The following is a 23,433-nucleotide window of genomic DNA, read 5'->3' on the forward strand; positions in this document are numbered from 1 at the left end:
TTTATAAGATAATCATGTATCAGACATTTGCAACAGACAGGGTGAAAACCAGTGAAGTCAAGTAGTTTCTTCCTCTCTAGGAGCTCACTTTTAAAGAAAGGAAAGAAAAAGGGAAAAGGGAAGAGGATGGAGGAAGGGTTGCTGAAGACCAGGGAAACCCTGATACAAAGCAAGGGAACACTGCAGTCGTAGGATTTGCTTTTTTTTTTTTTTAATCAATAATAGGTGTTACATTTTGTGTTAGGCATTTAAGGAAATTCTTTGTCCCCTTCTATTTTTTTAATTGCATCTTAGACATTGCAATTTAACACCATTGCTTCTCGAATAGTCTAATTTTGACTTGTAGTATAAACTTCAGACCAATAATTTTTTAGATCCCAATTCCCTTTCAATTTCCCTTTCATCACTAACAATCACCACAGCCCCCTACTGTTTCCCAAGAGTGCGGCATGTCAGAAATGTCTGTATTTCCTACCCTTCATGTAGCTCATGGAATCACAATCAGATTGGAACATGCTTAGGAAAACAGAATCATTAAATTAGGGCCTAATGAAAGTCAGGCCATGGCAACCCCTAACAAAATATCTCCTTTGAAAAAGAGAAATGATCATATGAAAAAAAAAAAGACAAAAAATAGTGATTTCATCAAACATGCTATCCCAATTTCTCTTTCAACAGTTTGCATTTTTTTCAGCTATTTTTTTATAGAGATTAGAAAATTGGACTAAAACCATTGCAGAATCACAGCAGTCAAATCTACTATAGTGGCCTCAAGCCAAGCATTTCCTATTATGAGTTTTGGCACAAGGTGTTGCTCTGAGAGTGTGGAGCTGCTTCTATGTAAGTCAGGCAAAGCCACACTGCATTCTTTATAAGGCATGGTCTTTATTAGGGCTTGGCCCTTTATTTCACATATAGTCTACATATTGGCATAGCTCTCTAAGGATTTAGTCAGAACTCTGTCCTAAATGCTACTTTCGGTCAGTGATATAATTATCTACACAGACCCAAATTACTTACATTGGAAATGTTAAAGTTTTATGTTTTACACATTCCAAAAAGGAAAGGGGAAAAAAGATGTTTTGGGTTTCTTGCTTATAAAAAAAATGTCATGTATGTGATAGCATGGCCTCAGTTCAAAATAAATATCTACAGTACCAATCCATAAGACATAGTCCAGAATTCCTCCCCTCACCCTGTGATTCTCATCGTTTAACTAGGTGAGAAAATCATGAATGAATTCTCACATGGAGGTTTCAGTGCAAAGTGAACTTTTGCTGAAGGGAACTTTTGAAGTGAGAAAGCTTGAGAAGGAATGTTCTGCTGTATACTGGGAAAGAGCGGGCCTCTTGAAGACCGTCTGTTGGCACTGCCCTTTCTTGTTATTGCTGCCATCATGTGAACTGACAACACTTTGTAAATGATTGATTTGGCTTTCATTTCATCCTTGAGAACTAAAGTCCATTTCTCCATTTCAGGTGACATACCTTCTGGTTGGACCTCCCTCCCTTTTTCTCTTGATGTTCCACATCTGGATGAGCAGCATCTTCAAGTATTGATTTAAGATAAAAACAAAGACCAAGTAGAGGCTCTGGTTGGGATTTGTGTTTTGTTTGGTTGGTTGTTTGGTTAGTTGGTTGGTTGGTTTTGTCCTTAATCCTCAATAGAAGTTTGTACTTCTGCACTTTTGCTTGTTAGTAAATTATGGGCAGTTATGTTTCTATTCTGAACTAGAAGAGAAAAAAATGCACTAAAAGAACAAGGGATGCGATTCATTACCAGCAGCAGCAGCAGCAGCATGATACTGCCCGCCTTTCCCTTTGCCTAAACCTACTATGTTCACAAGGAAGGATGAGAATGCTACCGTATCGCAATGGTAATTATTTTCAGGGGTGTAAAGTGAGACTACCATGTTTGTAAAGCCATATTTTCTGTCCCGTTAAGATGAATTTTCATGCAATTTTGAAGAATGCACAATATGGCTCTACAGACATTGCAGGCTCTGTTGCTTGCGTGAAAGCACTAAATTAACTGATTGTCTTCAAAACAGCAACTGAAACTGTACTCCATACATTTGGTGAGCATACAAGTCGCTTGGGGCATTGTTCAAATGATTAAGTTGACAATGAGGGTGAGAGCTCCTGCCTTGAAAATGACAAGAAGCTGCTCTTCCTGGATCACCCTGTGTGTAGCAAAGGTTGACGAGTCTAGGGAGTCACCCCTTATCTTCCTATGTACAGCACACACACACACACACACACACACACACACACACACACACACACAGTGAATGGGCAGAAAGGAGTAGGCGTTGGTCTTAACTTTAAGACTAATTTCTTGTATCTGTGCTTTATGTAGAGAAATCGAACACGCCGCAGAGAAATTTGCTTTCCAGAGTCTGAGAGAATAAATCTATAAGGTGCTGTTCACTTGCTCTTGTGGATTTTTATCGCTGGGCTGTGATAATGCTATGAAAGTACTAACATGACACACAAACCTGAAGACTTGCATTGGATCCCTAGAGCCATGGTGGAAAACCAGGAGTCCTCCAAGTTGTTCTCGGATCACCACTGTGCACCGTGGCACTTGCGCGTGCGCACACACTCTCACAGAAAAATTTTAAATTTTTTATTTATATATTTACTTACTTCAGCTTATTCACTTTGTATCCCCACTGCAACCCCCTCCCTCACTCCTCCTAGTCCCACGCTCCCTCCCTCCATCTTCGTCTTCTCCCCCTATGCCCCTCCCCAAGTCCACTGATAGGGGAGGTCCTCCTCCCCTTCCATCTGACCCTAGCCTATCAGGGCTCATCAGGACTGGCTGCATTGTCCTCCTTTGTGACCTGGTAAGGCTGTAACCCCCAGGGGAAGGTGATCAACGAGGCAGTCACTGTGCTTTAATTTTTTAAATGTACTTCCAAATGTAAAGATAGATGTGTTGTTATTTCTAGAATAAATCTATCACTATTGTAATTTTATAATAGAAACTCTTCAGTGTATTTCTGTGCTGAGATTGCTAACCTGTAGTATCTTTCCAAAACAGCTATATTCTGTTTCCTCAGATTCTTGTTTTGAGGTTCCCTGAATTTGATTAACGTGATCACATAATGAGAGAACGGACTCACGGCTGACCACCAAGAGCTGTGGCTTCTCCCTACCACCTTGGACAAGTCAGATGCACAAGAAGGAAGCTAACGTCTTTCCACAAAAACAGAGGGAGTAAGGGTCAGAATCATCTGGAGAAATTTCCCAAGTTACATATGTTTCCCTGTTGCACCCACACGCCTTTCCAAATGTTAGAATCTCCTGGCAGGAACACGGCTATTTTAATTTGGAAAATGACCCAGGTGTTTTGGATTTACCACCTCACGCTCACCTCTACCCCCACCAAATTAAGGGTATAGAAATAAATGACACATTTTGATTCTCACCTTTCATTTTGAATTTTCAAATGAAACCATAAAATTCTAAAATTGTTTTGTGTGATTTTATTGTTCAGATACTTCAAGGACAGTACAGGATCCATGAAAATGGTCTTCCGGACCGCGAAGGGGAGGCAAGCCATGCAGCGTTAAATCCCACAACACAGGTCAGCGCAACTCACCCCTGGCGCAACACCGAACGACTTGAGAATCTGAAAAAACCTCTACGCCGTGATCCCCCACCGCAGACCAATTAGGTAAGAATCTACACATTATAGAGAGCTGGAGTGATTTTAAATTTCCCCAGGTAGCGTTTACAAGGGGTTCTATGGGTTTGGGGATCAAACTCAAGCCGGTAAAGGCAAGTATTCTTACCTGCTGAGACATCCCAAAAGCCCGAAATGAAAAAAAGTTACACAACGCAAAATAATGAGCATACTAATTGGCAATGATTGGTATAGTATGAGTAGACAACCTAAAAATCCTGTCTTTAGAACAATCTAGACTAATTTATTTACTTTTTAAAATTTTTAACTTAAAGTTAATTTTATGTGTATGTGAATTTTGCTTATATATGTGTCTGTGTACCACATGAGTGCCTGGTGTGCAGAAAGGCCAGAAGAAGGCATTAGATTTCCTGGAATAAAATTACAGATAAATATTAGGCGCCAGCAGCTCCTAGCTGCTGGGATTTGAACCCAGATGCTAGAAGACGGGCAAGTGCTCTTAACTACTGAGCCATCTCTCCAGCCTTGAATAATTACTTTCTAGTTAAAGATATTAACTCTCAGGTAAGCACTGAAGGTTAGGAATTCCACTCTTTCTAGAGAGGCTTCAAATCTTATCTCTTGCTGATATGAACAATCTCTCAAACTATTAACAAATAACCATTATGTATTTTATGTTTCTGCTTATGGACAGTAGAATGACAAGGAATAATATCAAGATATATGAATTAATTCACCTTAATATATGCATTAAGGGACACAGACCTAAGCAAATTCATGCTAATATATTTAATAATGCCAATGGCACTAGAAAATATAGTTATACAGTCTTTTCACTTAACCTGCATGATTTTGTTTATTTGCTTATAATCCAGTTGTAGGTGAATGCATATACACATATTCATCAAATACCTCTCAGAGGAAGTAGATCCACTGAAAACCACAAAAGAATAATTCTAGATCTCTCCATTTTCCTACCCCTTTGAATTCTAAAACGAATGCAAGAATGCAACACACAGGAAGGATAACTCAGCCACATAATGTGCAGCTGTGGGAGACAAGTCTATAACTCGCAGTAACATTTCGGAGCATCTTGTGACTGGAGCCACTGGTCATCTCTACCCCTGCACTGTCTTTCAAGAATGTTTGCATAGCTAGCATGATTTGTTGTTGTTGTTATTGTTATTGTTTCATGTTTTCAATTGATTATTTGGAAACCAATTTTCTCCTGTCCGCCCCTTCCTTCATGACTTACATCTCCCCCCTCCAAAAAACAAAACAAAACAAAAAGCAAGTTCATGTTGTGTTGTCTATGTACGCAGTGGAGATGGTCAAATTCCTAGTAGCCAGACTCTCAAGGGAAGATGAGCCTTTTCCCACCTGCATCCATGCCAGAAGCCATCAACTGAGGGGAGCTATCCAACATCAGGAGGGGAATGCGGCAGCTCTTTCATGAGGCATTAGCCCAGGGACATAGCATGGATTCATGGATATCCTCATGGGCTTCAGTGGTAACATGGGCAGCAGACATCAACATGGCCCTTGTCAGTACCAGGACCACTGATCTCACGGTCCTTAGTGTCTTCATGGACCAGGGGCCTCAACATGGACTCAGGTGGTTACTTATGCCACTCACTTCAGCACCACCCTCCCACTCCTGAGACAACAAAGTCCAAGGTCATTACCAAGATACCAGTCAGAAGCACAACTGCATACAGCCACATGGATCTCAGGCTTCATCTCATCCTGGAGCAGCAGCATGGACCATAGACACCAACATGGCATCCATTGGCATTGTGGACTATGGTAGTCCTTCAAGAAGGTTCAATCCTAAAAGTGAAACCTTCCTCATCTCAGTATTCCATCATTGCCCAGAGCCAGAAGGCTTCTAAAGCCATGCATCAAACTCAAGGTATGAGTCTGCATCTGTGTAAGTTCTAGATGGCTGTACACAATCCCACCAAACCTCTCCTTCCCGTGTTTGTTCATCATAGTGGTTCTGGAGCCCTGGATGGCTTCCACCAGCCTACTGCTAACATTCTTAAAATATTTCTTCCCCATAGAACAAGAAGACATTGTGAGTCACCAATGGCAGTTTCTTGAGACTATTTTCAGCATATTCATAATGTCATTACCCTAAGAATCAAGGAGAAAGTGTGACCTCAGCTTCCTACTCAAAGAGGTCCAACTCCTGATGGAATGAATTGCATTACAGACTGAATGTGTACCTACGCCTATTCCTACATATGTAATAAGCCGCAAATCAGAATGTTTTCAGGGGGTCACATTCAAATGACCCTGCAGTTCAGGAAGCTGTGATATGCTCTCTGCATCCAGTCCCACATTCCATTTCCCACATTCACATTTTCTGTGACCTGCTGTGCATTATCTGCACTCTTAGAGGAAAGCAGCCTGCACTCACAGAAGTGCCTCATCATTTGGGATTTTTGTCTTGGTGACACAGACAATCTCCTCTCTGAGAAGCATAGATTCTCCCCTCTCACTTAAAACCGAGCTGTTGCCAAGAGTTAGCTCCTGAGTCACAATGGCCTTGAGACACAGCCTAGTGCTCATCAGCAAAACCCAAGGCTTAACATGGCTGGGCTAGGAAAATGGTTCAGTAGGTAAAGAAATTGCAAAAGCATAGCAACTAGAGTTTGGAATCCCAGAACCAGTGTAAAAGCCAGGCAGGAGTGATGACCAGCATGCAATTCATGTTCAAGGGAGCTTGGAGACAGTTGGGATTCTCAGTGTAAGACTAGACTAGCCAAAGTGATAAGCATGTGAACTCTGGGTTCTATGAGAGACCCTGCCTCCATATATAATGTGGAAAGTAATTCACAAAGACAACCATTTTAAGCTTTGCACCTTAAATACATGTGTACACATGGGTAGCCACACATGTCCAAATTCACATATACACAGGCATGCAAACTACTCATTTATGTGCAAGATAAAAAGAAGGACCCAAAAGTACCCCCTATGCAGTATCCATCACATATTTAATCATATATCACTAGTTTTGGAACATTTTGGCTTTATACAAATAAGTTGTAGCTATCTCTATGTGGACAGTTTATCTTCTCCTCTTCCATGTATAGAAAGGCCAGACTGAAGGGCTACCATTAACAGAGAATCATGAAAGTCTGTGCTGATTTCATTGACTTATGGGCTAAAATGAAGGGTAATGACCATTGCAGTTGCTGCTGTCCAGCTTCAGCTACAGCTATGAAAACTCCAGACTAAATATGACTGATTATTTCAGCGTACAAAATCCAGTCGTTATTAAAGTCTTAGCTATTCTTCCTTTCATGAAGTGCTGTTTTTCAAGACTAGCAGTCATAGAAACCAGTAGGTTAGTAAATTAAGGGTGTCCATTTTTGGATCTGTGAACCTCAGATGTAAGTCACAGCAATGGATCAAACTGTATGAGTCACTCATGTGGTTGTCTGTTGTAAGATCTCATTCTCAGAGAAGATTGAGTAGAACCAAGCCGCTGATCAAGCCTAAAATGTCCAAATTGCAACATTGTTGCCCAGATCCATCATGCAACCAGACAGCAGACTATCCATCATTATAGGCTGGCAACAAAGTAACGGGTCTCATGTCTCAGATACGGAAATTATTAATGCATATTAGAGGCCACTGGTCCTGCCAAGATTGACCTCTTGTGGTAAGAAAACCCAAAACCATAGAACATGGCTTCCAGTCATTCCTAGTAAATGGTATTGAACTGTTTGACAATTCAAATAGCCATGGACAGTGTCTCATTGTTAGAAACATTTTGTCAGGTGACTATATTGCCTTTAAGGACCATCAACCAACTTCAGTCATACTACCAAAGCACTTGATCTAACATGTGCTATAATGGTTTTAGTATCTGAACTAGCTATATTATGTTGTTTCATTCAAGGTACTTAGTGAAATCAAATGTCCTGTGGTATCTTCAAGCATGTTATAAACTTAAACGTAGAGCTCCCCCTTCCCATATCAACTTAGAATGATTTCTGACTTTACTTTCCTCATCTTCTCATTATTATAACAGTGTGGCCACACAATGTCATGGACCCTGAAAGAACATAGGCCCCAGTCACTTTCTGGGTAATAATCAAGGTAGATAGAGAGAGGATGATAAAAATATAATCAGAAAACTCATGATTCTTCCCTGACCATTCAAGGACTTAGTTTTCTTCTTGTCCTACACAGCAGTGCTGCATGAGCTTTGTTGCTTTCCAAGTATATCAAAAGTGATTCCAGCTGATTCAAAGCTAATTTGAGCTTGGTTATTTAGAGTTTCTTATTGGAATGATATGACAGGGCATCATAAAGAAGATAGCCATGTTATTGATTAAACTTCTGTACAGGCTTCCTATAATAACTCAAATGGCTAAAAATGGGGTCATAATGGGAAGTATCATTTAACAAAATGTTCTACATTATGTATATGACTCTTATGAATAAAAGGCCTATGTAGAAAATTAGAACATATAAAATATACATGTAAAATAATGACTCTTAAAGACATTAATGCCATCTTTTGAGTAGAGATTGTAAACTTCAATATTGAAGATTTCTAAGAGGATGGAGAGAGAATGGTAGAGTAAGAGCAGAGAGAAGAGAAAGAAGAGAGAGAGAGAATTCTTCCTTGTCTTTGTCATTTTAGAATGTCTCCTGTAGACTAACTCTAGAAGGAAAGGGTCCTGTATGCTTCATGCAATGACTGCTAGATCTCTTGTTCCCAACCACACTGGCCAACTATGACTCAAATGACATGCAATTTCTTACATGGTTAAATCCAGTTCCTACACTTTAAACTCAAAATATTTATGAACATTCTTGTCCCTTTTTTGTTGTCAATATATTGTCATATCTAGTTTACTCTGCAGAGTAGACCAAGAATGACATTACTGGGTCACTCTGCAGAGTAGAAAAAGTAGATAGATAGTAGAGGATGTGGACAAATGGGAGATTATGTTTGTTCCTCTGATAAAAGTGGATTAATGCCCCCTGGAAAAAGAATTAATGTCAATAATCCAGTTTAAACCAATAATCCAAGGATTTGGGGTCAACATAGAGTCAACATCACCCTGTGCCTCCATATTAAGGAATGTTCACTTGGACTCAGCTTGGGATACAAGTTATACTTCATTCTCAGATCAGAGTATGAGCTCACACAATCTATTTCTGGCATGGAAGTCAGGCAGTAACTTGCTTCCCTCCCCAAAACAATGATTTGTACCTCAGGAATGGGAACACGAGATCTTGAAGCATTTAGGGAAACAATATCAGCATGTGTCATATGCAATGGATAACTACAAAAATTTCTCCATAATCATCTAACTTTGGTTGCTCATCAGAGCCTCCTGATGTGATATCTACTTTTTAATTTATGACCTTGGGTTGCATATTAATCTATATAACTACATCATTCAACTAGAAAATGTGGGAAATAGATTGCTCCTGACTTAGTTGAAAGAAGTAATCCCAGACTCTGCCTCAGTCCTCAAAGGCGTTCAGTTCAGCCTCTGTGCATTGTTCAGTTTCATCTTGGATGATAGAATTGTTATAGATTTTCACCAGTGGAACAAGATGGAGTTTTGCAGTACCTAATGCATCTTGCTGAGCCTTGATTAATGCCTCAAGCTGAGAGAGAAAGTTAATTCTGAAATTTAAGGACAAAGCCACCTGGAGTTTTAAGAAAGACCAACTGGTTAGTTCCAGGAATTTAACTTTAATACCACTGTTTGCCCTTACCCAGATGCCACAGTTCTGTAGATAGTAACTTTAATTAAATGCTGTATAATAAAAATTGAATGGAATTGGTTGTAGTTTTTGTCAGGCAGATAAATCAGAGTGGCTAAGAAATTTCACTAGAAGCCACAAAACTATAGGAATGAAGTATGGATGGAGTTGAGAGATGATTCTTTCTTAGTGTCCTATTATTATTTATTTATTTATTTTTATGAATCACAAGTAGAGAAAGGACTTACCTTTTGCTGACCATCTTTTCAAAATCGTTTGTTTTGTATTGAATTCATTTCAGATCATTCTAACATCTTGATCACATTTTAACTGGTCATGTTGCTTTTGTGCTTAGCTTCCTGTATTATATATTTGCATACAGACTTACTATCTATCTACCTATATAGTATCTATGTTTATCATCTATCTATCTTTGTATATATGTATGTATGTATGTATGTATGTATGTATGTATGTATCTATCTATCTATCTATCTATCTAATCATCTATCCATATATCCATCTATCTTTAAAATTTATGGCACTAGCTGATGAACAAGCACTCAACACATGAGCAAATGCTGGGCAGTACCTTCCAGATTTCAGACTACCTCCTTTGCAGTGTGTTCTTTTTAGTGCACTGTGCCATTAGTATTATGTGTGTCATATAAATTAAGTTGTCCATCGGAAGATACATTAAATATTTACAGAAGGACAAAACATAAGCATATTATATTACTCATTATAATGATGTCTATAAAAATCAATTGTATAACCACTCAAAATTGCTAAACTCAAGATAAGAACATAGGGCATTTTTTTCTTAGTAGAAATAAGTTAGGAATACTCTCAAAATACAGTTTTTGGGAATTTCAGCATTTCTCCATTTAAGTTTTATTTCTGACAAAACTTATCTATATAGCAAATTAAGGTCTTTTAATCTCACAAATAAACTTGGAAGTTTCTAAGGCAGTGTTATAGATAAATTCCATTGATCATATGGGGTAGTGGTCCTTCAGCTTGAAAATATCTTAATCATTACAGAGAAATTGTACTATGAGAAATCTAAGCTTCAATTTTTCTTTTCTTTTTGTTCAGTTTTCTTAAATCATTAAAACACCTTAGTAAGTATATGAAACCTTTGTCTAAATACATTTTAAAAACAGGAAAATAGTGAGTATTTCAAAAATAATTTTTAGTTTTGTGTGTGTGGGTTTGAATTTGTATGTTGGAGAATACTTGTGACACAACCATGGAGGTCAGGGGACAATTTTATAGGGTTGGTTGTCTTCTTTTACCTTTGCATGCATTCCAGGAAGCAAACCCAAGTTCATCGTGGTTTTTTTTGTTGTTGTTGTTTTTGAAGTAAATTTACCTTCTGAAACATTCCAAATCTTCTCAAATTTAATTTAAAATAACATTTGCTATCATTATATATGTGTGTGTATGAGTGAACTAAAGAGATGCTGGATAGATATACAGATAGATAAATGATAGATTGATGATACATAGATAGGCGATAGAAAGATGCTAGATCGATGATAGATGCAAGAGATAGAAAAAGATAGATAGATGGATAGATGATAGATATATAGATAGATTAATAGATGATACATGATACACAAATGGACAAGGAGTGAGATGACCCATGCAACTGTGTCCATGAGGAGATCAGAGGACAACTTTGAAAACTGTACCAGAGGCCCAGGCATTGCCTTGTGTGGCAAGCATTTTAATCTGCTGAACCATGTCTTGCTCCTGAAAATTAATTGAAGGTGTACACTCTTCGAGAACTTACTTACATTTACACACAGAGTCAGCATTTCCAAAGATACAAAAAAAGGAAGTAAATCTTCAAGTGCTCATATTCTTTTTATTTCTAGTACTGCAGAGAAGTAGGTGGAAAGAGGAACAAAACTCAATGGCTAAATTACAAGCAATTTGGTTTGGGTTTTTGTTTTGTTGTTGTTTCTCTAAATAACATACTTCCTTCAAGGCATTGGGGATATTTTAATAACTTTTAACTGTATATTCTCTATGAAGTGACTAATCAGCAAGCACTTACAAGTGTAATTTAATGAAATGAGAAAAAATAGTTAAAGAATTTATTAAGTCTTGTATTCTAAAGTGTTCAAAAAAATTTCATGTTAGGCAAGCTGGCTCACATAAGTAAGGATGACACATAAGTCTAAGCAGGTATGTGTCTATCATATTTTCAAATTGAAATAAGAGAATGGCAGAACCTAAAAGATTCTTAGTCATTGAATGTCACTTGAAACTCAAATTGATAGACTGAATGGCAGCAAGGACTTAACTATAGAGATTATTTTTTAAAGAGCATGAAACTGCCCAGTTCCTCTGAGAGTATTTAGAGTCGTTATGTCCTTTGAACAACCCACACGATGCTCCACAGCACACTATCGCTGTTATTTGGAGGGACATTCAGGAAATCACTTAGCAATGGCTGACATGTATTAGAAGGTTTTCCATGCAAGCCAGTTTTCAGATCTCCAACCAAACTGAGGAGTTTAAAACGATGGGTAATATGCAAATGTCATAACAAACACTAAACCCCAAGGCACCCTAACAAGTTGATTAGCTATGCCTAATGTAAGATCAAGGCAGAGCCTGAATTCTTGGATTTGTTAATTAATGTAACAAATATTTGTTCTGTTCCTACTGTGTTCCAAGCCCTGTTCTAAGCACTTAATGCATCTAATCTTACTTTATCCTCAAGAAATATAAAACAAATCAAGGCAAAGATTTTAGGTGTGTGTGATAGGAAAGGACTCTTTGTCATGCATCTGAATTTACCTCCATCCCTCTCTACATAAATAAACAATAGTTCATCAAGTAATTAGTTTAAGAAACGAAAAATTACTATTCCATGCAGCTTATGACCACAATCCCATTACATGAGTGTCCCAATTACTGAAGACTTTTCTATCCTAAATATTATCCTAAGTCAGTCTCAGGCTGCCAGAAAGAGGCTGTGAGGCAAGCTCGAGACCAGGCCTTGCAACCCAGCAATTTCCCACCGTCTTCACTAAGCTCCAATTCAGGGTTTCTCGCTTGTTGTTTATTATTGCTATTGTTGTTTATTATTATCATTGTTTACAGTCTTACTTTGAAGTGTTTATTGTCAAGACTACTTTGGATCTTTACAAATGTTCTTCACTTAAAAAGGGAAGAAACACACCTACCTATACATGTGTATGTACCTCCCAGGAATTCCATACTAGAAGGTTGTTTCTGTTTTCGTTTTCTTTTTTCTTTGAAGTGATGTTAATATTCAGCAGCTCTGGTGCAGACATATCCCTGCAGTGAACTGCTTCTCGTTGGGGGCAAAGGTAAATACTGTAGACGCTGCAGGGTTTTAATGTGTGCAAATGCCACCATGATGTCAGTCTTTTAATACCTTAGTAAAAGCTGTATGGGAGACTTAGAATATTTCAAAGTTGTCTTGGACTGCATCCAAAAAATAGGTCAGCTACCTTAATCCCAGGAATAAGTCATTGTCACTTAATCACATGTGTCAGAGAGTAAAGGCAAAACATTCCCACGATGGTTCATATTCCACTGGGAGAAACAGAATTGGAAGCTTCTTTAACGGATGTTGGCTATATTGCTATGGATCCTCATGTCATTGCTTGGTCTCCATGTTTAATGACTGAAAGTCCCCATTTTGAGTACCTAGGAAGGTACCTGAGAAGCAGAAGGCAATATAATTTAAACATAAGGCGAGGCTATCAATAAGACACTTTTTCTGAGATATAAATATTTCCTTTTCGAGTGTCATCAGCGAAAGTTTACAAATTGTAACTGTAAACATCAAGCTGATATTTTTTTTCTGACACAGTTCTATAGCTAATATTACTTTTGTGTGTAAACTCTTCTCAAATTCCTCCTTATGACTATACTACTTGTCTAATATGACCAATGTACTTCTGTGTAATCTATAACAAATTTTATCTTGTAACCAAGGTTTCATGGCATCTATCATTAGTGTAATTTTTACATGAAATTATTTGCAGTATTAGAACTTAGAAAGTAATCTGAATATCCACTGGATTTTTACCTTTTTCTTCACCGTGAGACAACAGGGTTGCACAACAAAAAGATTATGAAGCAAGCCCTTCTTGAATTTAGAATGTAACTGGAAGCCTCTTGGCCTATACTTTTATTTGCAAGCCAATCAAGGTGAAGCTTTTTGTGGAAAAAGGGATGAGGTTTAAGTGACTGAGATTTACCCAGCATCCTTTGCAAATATGACTTTGAGATTAGTTTTATAACACATATAGTATTGCGCAATTTTCTCTGATAGAGGGTGGGTCAAATATGGAAAACCATTTCATAGCATATGGGTTTAAAAATAAATAGGACATCTCGGAGCAACTTGAAGGCCAACCAGATGCAGACTGGCATGTAGGAACTGAGCCTTCTTTAGAAATGGATGTTTTCACCTTTTGTTAAGAAACAGAGCAGATGACACTGAGCCATCAGGTAAGTTGGGTCCAGGATAGTGGCTAAGCATTTTATGTAGAATCCAGACCTTTATTTAGGTTAATGATCATGCCTTTGGCCAATGACTTATGAACAAAACAGTTATGTGTCTTTTTCCTAGTGGAGATTTTAACAGGTACTATGTGGTATGTGTCATACCCTGTGATCATGACACTCTGTGTTGGGATAAAATCCTTCTGAAGTCTTCCTGCTGACTTTGCTATCATAATCTGTGTGGAAATATATTATGTCAGAATACCGATGAACTTTTTGAGGTTGTTACTGCAGCAAAGCTCAGCCTATAGAGGTAAATAAAGTGCCAGGTGCTTTTGCAAGCTCTGCATATAACACAGATTTGTAGAAAAGATTTACTCTGAGAAAACTTTTGACATGAACAAATGAGAGAGAGTATAAATTTCCACGGTACTAATAATTTTTAGAACAACACAAGTTTTAGTAATAACAACTATACTAGCCATCTGGCAACATTTGTGAAGAGAGGATTCTTTAGAAAATAATTTATTGGGTTTTTTAGATAGCTCATGGGGTAAAATTGCCTGCTGCAAGGTCCTGATGACTGGACTACCATCTCAGGAATCCCTAGTGAAAGGAAAGAACTAATCTCAAAAACTTGCCCTCTGACCTACACATTCTCACTGGGTCAATGTATACCCCCACATCAAACAAACAAACAAAAAAACAAACAAACAACAATAAAGAAAATAAAATTAGAAGAATAAATTTATTTCTAAATAACCCAACGTCTCCTACCTAGAGAGAATTTATTTGAAATGTATACAGGGTTTTTTTCGTTTGTTTGTTTGTTTTTGCTTAAGGATTTAAACTGATTAATCATAGAAAAAAGTCAACCATCATTTTGTCCTTTTTCTGACATCATCATGATCAAGAGGCAGATATTTGAGCCAGGAATCTTATCAACAAAATAATTATTTTATTCATAAAAGAACTATAATGGGATTTCAACAATTTAGATACAATTTAGTATGTTCCCTGAGGTCCTGAGGCACCTTTCATACCTTCACTCTCAGTTCTTACTTTATGAAAAAGAAGCCACTGGAGAAGACCAAAGGGGTCTTCTCATTACTACTGTGGCTGGCTGGAAATAGTAATCCCCATTACTACTGTGGCTGGCTGGAAGTCAGGGTTGAAGACATATATTACTCATAGCTCTAGAACCTTAGAGTTCTCTGCTGGATGGTTTAGGTATTTTCCCTCCATTTTTTTCATCTACGCTCCTCTGGATTATTGAATTTTTATCTTACATAACTGTTAATACAGTAATGCCTTATAAAAAGAATTTTATTGCAACCAAAATCAAATTTCTGTTATTATTAGCCCCTGTGGCGACTTTTGGAAGCTGTATTTAGTCAACTAAATAATGCTGAGAACAGGACAGTTTTGCCCAGGCAAGAACACTCCAGTTGGTTATCCAATACCAAATATCATGGTCATCCCTGAAAACGTGCATACAGGTGATATTATACAGATTGAGCAGGATCTACTTATATATTTAGACACACACACACCACCACCACCAATTAAAGAAAAAGAGGTTCAGAAGAGGAACATGATAAAATTATATTAAAATCTCCAAAAAATATACATTAAAATTTTTTGAAGGTTTTAACAGAGATATATATATTTCTTTTTTTTTCAATTTTTTATTAATTACACTTTATTCATTTTGTATCCCCCCATAAGCCCCTCCTTCCTTCCCTCCCAATCCCACCCTCCCTCCCCTTTCTGCATGCATGCCACTCCCAAGTCCACTGATAGGGGAGGTTCTCCTCTCCTTTCTGATCTTAGTCTATCAGTTCTCATCAAAAGTGGCTGCATTGTCCTCTACTGTGGCCTGGTAAGGCTGCTTCCCCCTCAGGGGGAGGTGATCAAAGAGCAGGCCAATCAGATTATGTCAGAGGCAGTCCCTCTTCCCATTGCTATGTAACCCACTTGGACACTGAACTGCCATGGACTACATCTGTGCAGGAGTTCTAGGTTATCTCCATGAATAGTCCTTGGTTGGAGTATGAGTCTCTGGGAAGTTCCCGGTGTTCAAATTTTCTTGTTCTGTTGCTCTCCTTGTGGAGACCCTGTCCTCTCCATCTCTTACTATTTCCCACTTCTTACATAAAATTCCATTCACTCTGCCCAACAGTTGGCTATCAGGCTCAGCATCTGCTTTGATAGTCTGCAGGGCAGAAGCTTTCAGAGGCCCTCTGTGGTAGGTTCCTAGTTTGTTTCCTGTTTTCTTCTTCTGGCTTTCAGAAGCCCTCTGTAGAAGGTTCCTAGGTTATTTCCTGTTTTCTTCTTCTTCTGATGTCCTGTAGTACATCTACACAATGGAATATTACTCAGCAATGAAAAATAAGGAAATCATGAAATTTGCAGGTAAATGTTTGGACCTGGAAAGGATCATCCTGAGTGAGTTGTCCCAGAAGCAAAAAGACACACACGATATACTCACTCATATAGACATACAACATAGGACAAACCCACTAAAATCTGTGCATCTAAAGAAACTAAGCAAGAGAGAGGACCCTAACTAAAATGGTCAATCCCCATCCTGAATGGCAAAGAGGACATTAAAATTTTTTGAGCCCTAATCCCAATAACATGACTCGCATATCTCACCATCACAAGAAAATGTAATTTCATCTTTTCATTGTTGTATCGTGCTTAAATAGCCTCTCTGTTGAGACCTACTTTATTTCTTAGCATAGCTATGGCTTCTCTGTTAATACTGGCTGAGCTGAGTCTTTAGTCTATCAGAAGCCATTTTGCCTCAAAGTCTCCATTTTGATTTTGTCTCTGTGATTTCATTTCTGAAACTTTGTATACTTTGTTACCTGGACACGCTATGAAGTCCCTCAACTGCAGAACCAATCAAACTAAAGGTTAGTTAGAAAAGCTTTGTCAAGCTAGTCAAAAGGATGTAATGTTGCTTCCTACCGCTGGATACTTGGTTGCGTCTTTGTTACCTGCTTGTCACCTAGTTGCAGTTTGTTTCCTACCCCTGGTTACAGTTTTGTTACCTGGTTGCTACCTGGTTACATTTATTAATATTATTAATTTTGGATTAAAAACTTGCCTTAGGAGCAGATCAATGTCAAAGTTTGGTTTCCGAGTCCAGATTATGGTGCTGACCTGTCAGTTTCTGCTTAGTGTTCAATAAACATCTGTTGATTTGACTCTGGTGTCTGAGTGGTCAATGAGCAGCTTATACCTGAACCAATAACACTCATTATGAGGCGGCCTTTCTTTCTGAGGTCCGTTATAAAGAAATTGATATGGTCTAGTGTCCTCCTGATTCTTACAGTGAGTATGAGAGTAACTAGGGAAGAGGAGGCACTCTACCCAGCAGCTTCTTTCCCATTCACACCAAACCCCTGACTGGATTTTTGCCATTTTTGAGTTGGCCAAGGTGAAACTGGCTTGAGTTGCTCCATATCTTAATGAGTCCTTGGATTGAAAATCTTCTGCCTGATAATAAACCTTCCTTAACTAATTTTGTGTAAGATAAAGGAAAAGCAAAAGTTAGTGTTTCAGAGACTCTGTTTTTTGGTTTGTTTGTTTGTTTGTTTTTCTTTTGTTTTGTTTTTTGTTGGTGCTCCTCAAACTGTGACATTTGAGCCTTCCTATCTGAAAACTTGAATAGGACAGAGAGCCGCGACTTAATATGTCAATGCTAGTGTTTTGCTTATGCCAATTTTTCAAATGGGAAAAAAATGAACCAAGACTGATAACAACAACAAAGACCCTTTACTCTTCTACTTAGGAAAATGTAAAAAGACATTATTAAATTTGTTCAGCTGTACCTGTGGTCCTTTTTGAGGGATGGCAGAACTCAGTCTCCTTCTAGTGCTATGCTGCTGACTTCCCTTAAGGAAATTGGAATTTAAAGTAATCAAACAATTTATTGAACCTCTACACCTAGGTACCTCTTACTCAGTATCACAATAACAAGACAGATTCAGAGGGTTAAATTAAGGAAAGTGGGTGACATAGGATCAATAGCATTACGAGAAATGCACAAGACTGGCTGTAGAAACACATGCTAGCAATCCTAGCACCCAACAGACTGAAGCAGGAGAAATGAGAATTTGAGTCTAGCCTGACCTACAGAGCAAGACTGGACATGGTTGGTTTAAGTTGTCAGTTTGGCACACTCCAGAAGAGCATCTCAGTGAGGGATGGTCTAGATTAGTTGGTCCTGTAGGCAAAGCAATCTTGACTACTTTGATTAAAGTGCAAAGACCTGCTCCCTGTGGGAGCCATCATTACCTGGGAAGGGCATCATGGGTTGGACCGGAATGGGGAGGGCAAGCCAACTACTAACATGGATGCATTATGTCATGGCTCTATTTTTACTATAGATGTAACGCGACGAGTTTTCTCAAGCCCCTGCTGCTATGACTTCCCCGTGTAGATGGAACTTTGAGCTAAAACACAATTCCATTTTTCATTTTTTCCTTTTTTTTTTCAGGGTATTTTATGACAGTGACAGGAAACAGAGCTAAGATGAAGACTGCCTCACAACCGAACAAAAATGCACATAAAGTCTTCAGAAAGTGCGGGGTAAAAAAAGCATGAATCAAGAGAATTGCTCATATGCATATACTAGGTAAAGTTCAGCTTCAAAGTGAAGTGAGACCAATAGTTTGGCACTTTTGAACTTCTGAATTTGTATCTTCATATAAAGAAGTGAAGAATACCTTCATACTCATCAGGCTAGGCACAAACTAGCAGAAATTTAGGAAACCTGCACCCAATGTAGATTATGTTACCTCAAGACAATTTTCCTTTCAAGAATCTGTTGGTGCCACTAAAGGGATTGTAGCCCATGAAACAGAAGGAATGTTACTCTGTAGACATTTCAGTGATTTACTTCCATCACTGATCAATAAGGAACAAATACTGTTGTTTCATACGGTCTTGTTTTCATCATTCACTGAGCTGTGGTATGAAAACAATCCTTTCCTAATTCACAAGTAAGTGCAGTAAAACATGTAGGATCATGGGATTGGAAGGATATGGGGAGATACAGCCTACAGTCTTCCTTATGGTAAATCCTCTTATCTTAGAAAACAATTAACCGCAAACCTCAGTTTCAGTAACCGTAGACTGGGTGTACTAATATATTGTTCCCTGTAGAATTGTTGAGAGGATTATAGATATCGGAAAAGTCTAATGGAGCATGATCAAAGACCTTGTACAAAGGTTCATAAAGGTAGATATAATTTTAATGAGTAGTGTGCCCTTGGGCATTCTACTGCAGAAAACATGAAGTGCAACAGGGATGTCTCTGTGTCTGATAACAAGTCAGCCATTTGCAGCCTTTCACACAAAGAGCGAACAGTGGGATTTCTGTGAACTACTTCACTATGCGGCAAATCAATTCTTACATTCCAATTGGGTCCTTTAAACTATCGAATCCTCTTTCAGGGGGGCACGTTTTCATTTTGAGACCAAGATGGCTTAGGGCATGTAGTAGGGGTTCTGCTGAAGACATTTAGAAAGGAAGTGGAGGGACCTCTTTTGCCAACATCACATCCAGGGAAAAGCACATGCTGCTTATCAGCTCAGCCCACCCTGGGAGAAAGGAAAGTTAACTAATGGTGTGGTAATGTTGGGGGAAAAAATGAGCACTCCTCCAACTCTCTGCCATTAAAACTTTTCAAAAACACAATGCCAAGTGTAGGCTCAATTAAGAGTTGCTACAGAGAGGAGAGATGTCTCCAATGTCTGGACTAGAACTGGCACATGCAAAGCATATCTGCCACTGACAGCATTCTGGGCTATTTTTAATTCATCCTAATTAATTGTGCCTTTTCCTGCAAGGATAAGGATCCTTCAGGATGTGGTAACAATTGTGAAAATCAGCTTTTGGAGAACCCCGGTACTATTTTTTGGAAGGCAACCATAAAGTCCTATAAGTGATGGCCTATGCATGTCAGCCCAGACAATTTAGTTGATGTCAACAAGCCTAGGCTGTGTGGGCTGTCATAGATGCTGGGCTTTGATTCAGCAGATGACATCAAAATCGTGACTTTGTAAACATCTCTTTCTTCGCATGCAGATTTAATTATCTCTCACCCCAGAGAAGGGCAATACTGAGGCCAATATCATTCATTTCAAAGGAAAGAAAAAAATGTGTTCCTATTTTTATAGCCTTGTAAAAGCAAGGAAATGTCTGAAGAGGAGGAAAAAAAAATACCAAAAAAACAACACAGTCTTGAAAAAGAATGCAATATGCCCCCAACACAAACTCATTCAAGATGTCATTACTGGGTAGAAATTCTATGCTCTCAGCATTAGGCAGGCTGGCTAAGCAGAGGCAGGCTCTGTGTAGACTGTCTTCTGAATATGATATTGATGGATCGCTTTTACAAACAGGCTGGACTGCAATGAAAAGCCTTGTGAATGTGCTAAGCCCGTTTTAACAGGCCACTGGAGACTAACGTGCCTGAAGGAGAGGATCTAAGCCAAGTCCTATGAATAGCTCATAACACATGAATAACGAAGCAGTTCAAGAAAAAAAAAAATTACATGTGAAATGAAGATATTCCCAAAGACATTTCTTGTGTCACTGATGTTTTAAAGGACCCTTCTAGTTGCAACCTGATTAGGTGTCTCAGGACACGCAATATGTTTTCTCCATGGCAAGCTGATCCGCTTCCTTTCTTCTAAAATCACATAAAATAGCAATCCATTGTACTAGAACAGGTAGAAGTCTTTTCAAAGAGAAGTGTGAAGCAAGGCATTGTGTCAATTCAGTGTAGAATCAGCCTGTGTACACGTGTAACCGAAATGTTGGAACCTTTCAAGGGTGATTCCAGAAGAAGCGAAGTTAGCTGGGAGAAAGCCAGCCTACTGTAAAAGTAGTCAAGTTTCAGTGACTGCCGACCAGTGCCACATGGAAACAGATCTCAGCAGCAAGCCTCTGACTCAGAATGGAAAGTCTTTAGTCATGTCTTTCTCCCCTGACCCAACTTCAATTATTTTCTGTATTTTTTTTTATTCAATTGCAAACCCCTGAAGTTAAATGTAACACTTGAAAATACAGTACAATAAATTTTAACCAAGTTTACTAATGAATCATGGTTTAAATCAAATTTCAAAAAGAGAGATTTGTCACTGTGCATGCCCAGAACTTTTAAATTTGAGTTGGGACTTTTAAAAATGACAGATCATCATGAGGATTAGGAAGAATATGTTCAGAGCACATTCAAGCAAAACAAAATAAAAAATATAAAACTATTATTATTAAACATGCCTCCAGCTATTGTTCTGACAGTATCTTTTCACATGATCATAGAAAAGGAGGAAGATGTGTAGGTTTTCACTCTTTCAAAAATTGATTTTGCAATTAAGTCTTTTGCTTATTTGTATTTCAAATGACACAGAACCCCCACAACCCATAAGGTAAGGCCTTTCTGACAATTTGGAAATGAATTCCTTAGATATGTGTGCTCTGAAGACTAAGTGGGGCTGTTTGCCTCCTTAAAGCAGTCTTCTGCATGGTGATGACAATTTTATCTATTTATAGACAGTTTCCCTCCACCAAGGTACATTTCCATATAGCTAACATGATCTCCAAAGCCATGCAAGGAAGACAGGACAGGTCAGCTTGCATTTTCACTCAATCACACAGAACTCAGAAAGCACACTCCCTGGAGTCCATGAAATAAACAGCTGAACTATCCTCTTCCAAACAGTAAGAAAAATAAGGCTCCAGAAGATTCAGAGACATTCTCAGGGTCGGCTAGCCCAAGCATACCATGAAGGCTAGCTTTGAGGGTTTCTTATCAAATCTTCAGTTATTTGCTAACCAATCCATTTTCTCATTTTACACACCACCTTCTCCTATTCATTCACACATTTAAACATGTAGAAAACAAACAAAACAAAAATCCTCTGAACAGACAAAAATCCCTGATAACCAAAATAAGGTTGGAAAAACTTTGAAATCATAAGACTGAATTCTATTTTAAGAAACAGAATTGTGGAAATCATACACCCGGTATATTTCTTCTCCAAAGCATTCATCAGAAGGGAGAACAATGGCCCAAGATTATAGTTACATCTTCAGTGCTTTACATCAGCTACATACTGCTTGATCGTAGCAGTTGCTTGCATTTTAAAATTTGTGTATTCCTGTAGCCTTTCCATACACCCGCCTTCCTAGGACCATATAGCAACATGGCTTATTCTTATAAATAAGGACACAAGACAAGGAACTATCCCAGGTCCTGTGACTGAATCTCAATCTGCTTTAGGAAAAGGTTTCTAATTCTGAATCTACATCCCTTGTGATTGTTACTCCTTTAAGCCTTGTGCACTGACTTAACTATAATTCTTTCAAAAAAAATTTGGAGATAAGATCTTGCCAGAGAATACAGAACTATGCAGAGTATGAGCTTCTGGTCCTTAATGATACTGAATTGTGTATCAAAATGTATGCTGAGATTCTTCAATTACTGGAATAAGTGAACAATCAGGAAAAGGGTGGAAGACAGAAGCCATTAGAAGTCCTAAGAAAAGTACCTCTTACATTTAAAATATTTGAACAGTTAGAAGTTTGTTTGGATGTTCAGATTCCTCTTTTTAAAAGAAAACATCTTATGAAAATAGGTCTATAGCTCCCAGTAACAGTCACTTTAATGCTGTCATGCTCATCCCGTGAAGAGCAAACAATTTAAGATGAGGACTTTGGGCAGAGAAGAGTCATGTTTTGTTGGCTTGAAACTATTAAGCCCCGTGGGAGGAGGAGAGCCTGGTGTAGATATCAGGCAAAAGACACAACACTTGGGAAACAGGAGGCTGAACAGGCACAGAAGGGCTAGGTACATGTTAGAAGCAAGCCTTCTGGGCCCTGAATAGCAGTCATGTGTCTGTGGAAATTATCTGTGCACATGACAATCTCTTTGAGTATCTGAGTTTCCAAATACTGTCTAAAGCTACCAATGCAAGCCATGGCAGTAAGCTTTGCCTCTTCATGCCACTGAAGCGCCATCTTTTAGAAGACACCATGTCATCAATACCAGTGTTCAGTAAGGCAGGGCACTCATGCCCACACACCCACACAGGAATGAGAAAGTCAGGAATCATCTAAGTTCTTGCAACTCATTTATTCTAATGTAAAAAGATCATAAGGTCCTTTCTATTTGATCTTTCTCAAATTTCCTTCTTTCATCCATTCAACTGATATTTTCTCAGTCCAAATTACCTGCAGAAATTGTAGCAAATTTTAAAGACTTTGAAATGAAGCAACAGACTTGCATCCAGGAGCTCACATCCCAGCATGGTGTTGTAAGATCAGTGGACACAGGAAGATAGGAGAACAGGAAGCATCATAAGATGAATGTTCTGAAGCTAAAGAAGGCCAGCCATACTACTTAGATCTCTACTTTGAGACATGAGTCAAAATTCTGCAATTGCTTACCGTGTTCTTGTTAAATTTAATTTTCCACCAGGGAAAACCGAAAGAAGATGATAATTCTAACCATTTAGTCACTG

The sequence above is a fragment of the Psammomys obesus genome, unplaced genomic scaffold (assembly GCF_907164565.1).
Source record: "Psammomys obesus unplaced genomic scaffold, mPsaObe1.curated_primary_1811, whole genome shotgun sequence".
NCBI classification, from domain to species: Eukaryota; Metazoa; Chordata; class Mammalia; order Rodentia; family Muridae; genus Psammomys; species Psammomys obesus.